This window comes from Oryza sativa, chromosome 1 (assembly GCF_034140825.1).
Source record: "Oryza sativa Japonica Group chromosome 1, ASM3414082v1".
In the NCBI taxonomy this organism is placed as follows: Eukaryota; Viridiplantae; Streptophyta; class Magnoliopsida; order Poales; family Poaceae; genus Oryza; species Oryza sativa.
This window is the reverse complement of record NC_089035.1, coordinates 11,152,531-11,159,472: the sequence shown is the minus strand read 5'-3', so window position 1 is coordinate 11,159,472 and position 6,942 is coordinate 11,152,531. Positions and strand designations below refer to the sequence as shown.

Genomic DNA, 6,942 nt, shown 5'->3' with positions numbered 1-6,942 from the left:
TATCACACTTAGCACTAAGGACATGAATAACGGAACAATCACCATATAGGAGAGAATGCCACTCAAGCTGTGTTCGGGAGTGAGTTTTTTTTTTTTTTCAATGCATGCAGTAGGTTCAACTCGTAGCAAATGATGTGTGTGGGTGCACACTGCATGGCTGCCATAGACCTGGCCCAACGTGGCACGTGGCTTAGTTTTTTCTACTTTTTTTTTATTTGAGAACTCACGTGGCTTACGTACAATCGAGAGATATCCGGAATAACTCCCTCCCGCAAGGGCAAGGCCCAGAATCCGCCGTTGCTCTCGGGCTCGCGCGGCAATAGCGCGCAAGAGACACAGCTACGACTCTCGTTACCAATGCTTGGAGGGGGGCCCAGAGCGCCCTCCGGTCCCTCATCTTCAAGCCTCAGTCCCGGTCCAACACTAAGAGCAGGTACAATAGCAGACTATAAACCAGCTGCAAACATATTTTAAGAAAATAAATAAGAAAAGAGAAGAGCAGCGGGCTACAGATTTATAGCCAGCTGTAGCACGGATTCCAATGCGCAGTGTGTGTATGGCTGGTGGGACCAGGTATTAATAGTGTAGTATGTAACTATTGTATAGATGAGCTATTAGATTGCCTATAGATGAATTGGAGCTAGTAGTTGGCTATACCATTAAACTTGCTCTAACAGAGAGAAGCGCCGATGCGCATGCGCGGAAGGCGAGGCGATTATATATATATATATATATATATATATATATAGGGATGTGCTAAACCGCACTTAGGGTGCGTTATAACTAAACTACTCCCCTCACAAACACCCCCCACCCCCACCCTCCCCCTAACCCCCCCCCCCCTGCGCACCTTTTCTAGCCCAGCCGCACCCACCCCACATCCCTCACCCTCACCTTTTAAAAATAACATATAGTAAATTAATTACTATATGATTGTTTGTGGCACAATATACTATAAGTAACATATTTACTATACGTAAAGATTGAATGATGTACCAATCCCGCACCTTTTTCTAGCCCAGCCACCAACAATGATATGTGTGATTTTAGTAATTCATTTACTATCAGTATGTTTTCGATAAGTAATCGAGTTACTATTCTTAAGTAAATGAGTTACTATCAAAGACTAATCCTGTTAGTAAATGAGAGTAACATTTGTTAGGCACTTCCCGTATTGGCCCATGAGTAAATGCGTTACTAACAGAGACTTTGCCCATAATGAGTTACTAACAGATAAGAAGTAACATTTGCTAGCCACTTCTCGTATTTGCCCATAGGCGAAAATATTATTAAGAACCATATTGACAAGAACATGGGAATATCTTGACAATTGAATTTGTTTCTATCATGTGATAAACAAAATTACATTCATGGAGTAAAAAAAATTACTAATATGTATTCGAATCATCCAATCATAGAGGGAGTAAAAAAGTTACTTAGTAATTGATTGGGCCTGATATATAAGGCAGTAAATATTTTACTGCACTAGAATACGGGTATAATGGTTTTTTGTTTTTACAATTGATCGTGCCATTATCGTTACAAACACACATATACACTCGGTACCAAAAAAATCAGTCTAGAGGGCATCGCCTGCCACCGAAGCAGGTCATCAATTGTGGTGTGCTCGTCCTGGGTTGACATCTCGGCATCACCCCTGCCCTTTGTGTTGGCCGCCGGCGACGAGCGTTGATGAAGGGGTTGACATCTCTGCATCACCCCTGCCCTTTGGTGTTGGCCGCCGGCGACGAGCGTTGATTAAGGACATGTTGAGGATAATGACCAGGATGGCATTCCAGTGGCACCACCACCACTGGCTTAATCTTCTCATGTTCTTTTCTAGTTTCCTAAACACAAATGAAATCACAATTAAAAAGAAAATTCAGATATAGATGAGCAACTAAAAAATGTAGAACATGTCCATACATGTCCATCTTCAGCAGAGCAATTACCAACCACCATGCCATCAAGATGTGCATCCACCTGCCAAAGTGCACATTGCAGATGCTGATGCCTGGAAGAATTAGAAGTTAATAATTTCAGTAAAATTTAGACCTTAGTCTGAAGATGTCTGTTCTGTCAAAAATATACAGAGAAAAAAGGGTATGTTCAACAGGAAACAATAAAACATAGTCCAATAGGAGACACTAACCAGTCGGTTTGATCTGGTGTCCTAGAGGCTAGAGCTGGACATCAAAAGAGTTGAGACCAATGGCGATATGCCAGCCAACAGCACTACAAGGACTGCTCTGAGGAACAGAGAGGACTGTTACTCAAATTGCTATAAAGAGTCAACTCAGCTGCATTTCATGACTATAAAACTACTATTTCGTAGGCATAATACTGCTATTGTGCAAAGCAATAAAAGTAAGCTGGCATATTTAGAATTTTTTTTATATCCAGATCTGTCAAGGCAACATAGGGTTGTCAACCTACTCTGAAATGAAAGGGATATTAGTATAAATAGCATTCAGAACAGCTGTACCTGTAAATGGCATTTGCAAATGCAAACTGAATCACAAGAAAGAGGCAGGACGCGAAATTGGGATTTGGGCATCTGCTGCAAGTCGTGGTTGTTCCTCCTTGAGTCCTGCAGCCGAGCTGTACTCTGTCGGCAGCACCGTCCAATGATAGCTAACACGATCCAGGTTAAAAGCTGTCTCCCTGTTGCATTCCGTCGAACAGGTAGCCTGCAACGAACGTGGCAGACAACCAAATCAATCAGAAGGACAAGCTTCTGTTAGCTATGAGGACATTATCAGGCATGCAAAAGAAAATCACAAATTGTATATTGCAAGAAATCAAGAATTGATTCGATTATAAGCAAAAGCTCAATCCTTTCAGTTCTTCCAAATATTGGCCAAATTCTTTATGCAAACAAGATCAGAATATATACATACGAACAGCAAAAATTCTTGATGCAAACAAGTTCGAAATTGAAAAGAGTAATTCACGACTAATACAAAAAATTAAGAAGGGGGAAAGGGCCTGATGCTGCAATATTGAGGATGACGATCAGGACTGCCAACTTGCCTACTGCAACCACGCAGTTGTCAAGATAGCAAGTTGGCAACAGAGTAGGTTGGCTCCTCCCTCTCCACGAGCAGAACTGGTATGGGACCTCCAGATCCGCTACCACCCCTCATCAGAAAATGCTGCGGAAGGCCACCCTGATTCGCCGCCGGAGGGGATGTCCCACCACCCTCGATCCACATATTACTGGAGAGGAAGGGGATGAGGAGCAGATCGACGTGGACAACAGCAACGGCGAAGCCATCCTCCTCGACCGTCGTTCCTCCCCGACGTCGAGTTGAAGAAGGGCTCCCTATCCACGGCCACGATCCACATCGTCGCCCATCCGCACGCTGGATGAGCCCGCTGCCTTCCGCTTCCGCCTGCACTGGAAGCACGTGGGGCGGCGGCGGCGACCATCGCCACCTAGAGCGGAGGAATAGGAGGAAATGGGTGACGGCATACGGGGCTAACCAGTGGCGGTGGAGCTCCATGGGGCGACGTAGAGGAAGCTGATGCCGGGGGTGGAGGCCCGGCGGTGGCGGTGGAGGTCGAAGCCGTGGCTGAGCGGAACGGGAGTACCAGCGGGGAAGGACGAACGCCGGCGACAGGGAAGGGGCGTCGGACTCTCATTCTGGGAAACCATCGCCTCCTGCTCCTGCCTGTCCAGATCCGAAGAACTGGGGAAAAATGCTGGTTAGTTATGGTGTGAGAATAATTATGTACGGTGGACTACTACTATCAATAACAGATTTACTTAGGGGTTGGCCAAGGTTTCGGACGTTCGATTTTTTCTTTGGGGGTGGGGTGGGGTGGGGTGGGGAGGGGTGTAGGGGATGGGGTGCGTTTTAGTACAACACAATCCATCTGTAGTATAGTATATCCACATATATATATATATATATATATATATATATATATATAGTAAATTTGTTTGGTGCTCCATGGTGCCCGGGCACCATTGTTGAAATTGAGTATATACCCAATTCAAATGAGCATGAAACTTTTTCAATTATTTAGGTATTAATATTAACTACTTTACTAACTAGTTGAAAGCAAGTTTGAACTGAATTTGAACTTGTTTTTGTTAGATTTTGATTCTAGGTATATAGCATCCATACATATAATTAGTTAGGTATGTAATCATGGATTGTGAAATAAAGTTAAATTTGAGTTGTTTTGTTGATAGGTATAGGTATGTGACGGAGCTCGTGGCTCCTCACCGGGAGACCGCGCAGGCCCCCCTTTGCCGGTTCGGCCGGGGGCTTAGGGTGAGATCTCAAGCTCTCGCTGTGTGTGGAAAGATCGCGTGCCAGGAAGAAACACGAGACACGGACGATGTATACAGGTTCGGGCCGCTGGGAAGCGTAATACCCTACTCCTGTGTTTTGGTGGATTTGTGAGTGGAAGAACTACAAAGTGTGAGCCGACCTCTCCCTTGTTCTAGGCTCTGAATCTGGAAAGAATCATCAATCCCCTCTCTATGGGCAAGGTCCTCCTTTTATACTTCAAGGGGATACCACATGCACCCTTCCCTTTCCAAACTGGACTTTTCTTCTTTACATAAATGGACGGAGATTTGCACGGTTGCCCTCCGAACGTCCTTCTGATGGGACGGCACATACCTACCTCCACTTCTGCCGGGGGCAGGCGCGTCGTGGGAACGTGGCTGTGCGCTGACGACATGAGCAGTGTCAGACCGGTCACAAATCGGTCATTCTTGTCCACCGCGTGTCAGCTTAGCAACGTGCATTTTTGCCCTTCTTCACACAACATCTTGCCTGTAATGGTTAGGATGAAGCCTGGTATAAATCTGACCAGGGCTAACGTGCCATCTCTAAGAGATAACACGCTAGCTCCGGCTTGAGACGAGTGCCTAGAGGCTTTCGTCTTGACGGGATGGGGCAAGGCGTGCGTCAGACCGCCAGTCGCCACCTAACCCGTGATCTGACCGGTCTGTGACTGGTCACAGACCGGATAAAGGAACGCGCTGTACTGCGTTGCATGCAGCGTGACACGCTTGACCAGACTGCAATAAATGCTGTTAGGTGAGCACAGCTGTGCTCACTTATCCCATATATGTGGCGCAGACTTCCTTAAGGGGTCGGGGTGCCTCGGCCCTCGGGGCCGGGGCAAGCGCAACCCGACCCCCCCCCTCGGGGGAAATCAGGAGGAGGGCGGACACCTCACCCTCGGGCCCGACGTCCCCGAAGGTGCCAGGCCACGTGGGCGATTGCGTCTGCCTCAAGCCTCTGGTCATGATACTCCCGGTCCCATATCACCGACAGTAGCCCCCGGCGTTATGCCAGAGCAATTTCCCTTCCCAAGGGAAGCGGTCAGGTGTGACGCCACTCCTAAAGCCTGGTGACAGGTGGGACCGGTCTCCATAGTTGGGCAAAAACCCAACGGTCTCAAACCATGCACACCGGTAATGGTAATTTGTCTGTCAATAATGGGCGGTCTCTTCAAGACTGCCACATCACCTGAGAGGCGCACGAATCTGGGCGAGCCGATTTGCCTCGCCTGGAGATACGGTAATGGCGCTTTTCTCGGAGCCATCAGAATAGCGTATAGCATCTTCTGGGCCCGAGGGTATCGGGTTTTGGCGTCCCGGAGGGCCTCACTAACAAAGTAGACGGGCCGCTGCACCTTTCGGCGGGGCCGATCCTCTTCGCTAGGGGCCGTATCTCCAGGGCGCTCTTCATCCGAGAGGCAGCGCGGGGCGCCCTCGGCTTCTGCGCCGATATCCTCGGGGTAAGAGGGCGACAGGCGCGGCCTTCCCGCAGTGGCCCCGAGGCTATCCTGAGGGTCGGGGGCGCCTGACACCGTCGGACAAGCAGGCGGAGGGCCAACTCCGGCCGTCGGGGGCCTTGGGCCGCCGTTCGGCTTGGGGGCCTCTCGGACCCTGACTTCTCCCCGTGGGTAGCGCTGGAAGAGTTCCCTTCCGGAACCGAGGACGGCGCACGCGCGCAGGTCCGGGACGCCGCCGACCACATCGTCCACAGCTTCGAGGGTATGGCCCCTCGGCTCGCGTTCGCCCTCGACTCCGACGAGGAGGGCGGCGACGGTGGTGCGGACGACAGCGACGACAAGGCTGGTGACCCGGGCGCGTCGGAGTGAGCCCCCAGGCCCCCGCCAATCTTGAATAGCTTTTTCTTTCTTCTTCCGAGGCCTTCGGGCCCCCTTCTTGTATAGACTTATTTAATCTGCAACCAAATAAAGAGGAAATTTCTATGTCAATTCTATTTGTTGTGTGTATGAGACGAGGATGGTCTGTGCCGCGGTCCTTCTGCGTCTTGGCTTGATCAAGGGCTCGTGCCCAGGTCCTAGTCCTCAAATGGCTCGGGTCGGGGCTAGTGCCTGGGGAGATCCACATGTCGAGACTGGCCAGGCCGGGAGCGTGGTGACCGAGGGTTATGGGTGACCCGATTGTGGGTTTTTGCCGATTCCCCCCCGGAGTTCACCACGCCCCGGGGCACGGCTCGGTTCTGGGCCCCGTTTGGCGATTTTAGCCGACCCGAGCCCCCGAGGGCAGGATTGAACACGAGTGACCTATTTCAAGTCAAGATTCTTCAAAAGGAAACAAAAGCACAGACACAGCCTTTAGGAAATCGAAAATGCTTTTATTGAAATACGGAAGAGAAAAAAGATAAGCCCCCGGCCAACCCTGCACGCCCGGGGGGGTGCGGGGTTGGCCCGAGCCCAAAACCTGACACCCGACCCCCACTAGGGGTAGAAGCGACGAAGGTGTTTGATGTTCCACGGGTTAGGCAGCTCTGTGCCGTCGCCCGTGGCCAGCCGAACGGAGCCCGGCCGGGGGACGCCGATCACTCGATACGGACCCTCCCACATTGGTGAGAGTTTGCTCAGTCCAGCACGCGTTTGGACGCGGCGTAGGACGAGGTCGTCGACGCAGAGTGATCGGGCCCG

General features: G+C 50.1%; 1 long non-coding RNA gene across 3 annotated transcripts; it reads right to left on the bottom strand.

The window, feature by feature from the left end:
• Nucleotides 1-1,315: 1,315 nt before the first annotated feature.
• LOC4325787 (uncharacterized) lies at nt 1,316-3,707 on the bottom strand. 3 transcript variants are annotated; one of them, XR_001544102.3, is made up of 5 exons: nt 3,034-3,707; nt 2,486-2,690; nt 2,153-2,249; nt 1,927-2,014; nt 1,316-1,847 (listed from the first exon to the last, which is right to left on the bottom strand). It is a non-coding gene; the product is annotated as an uncharacterized lncRNA (long non-coding RNA). The 3 variants fall into 3 exon arrangements; XR_001544104.3 differs by having other exon boundaries at nt 3,487-3,707; XR_001544103.3 differs by having other exon boundaries at nt 2,153-2,244; nt 3,487-3,707.
• Nucleotides 3,708-6,942: the final 3,235 nt, after the last annotated feature.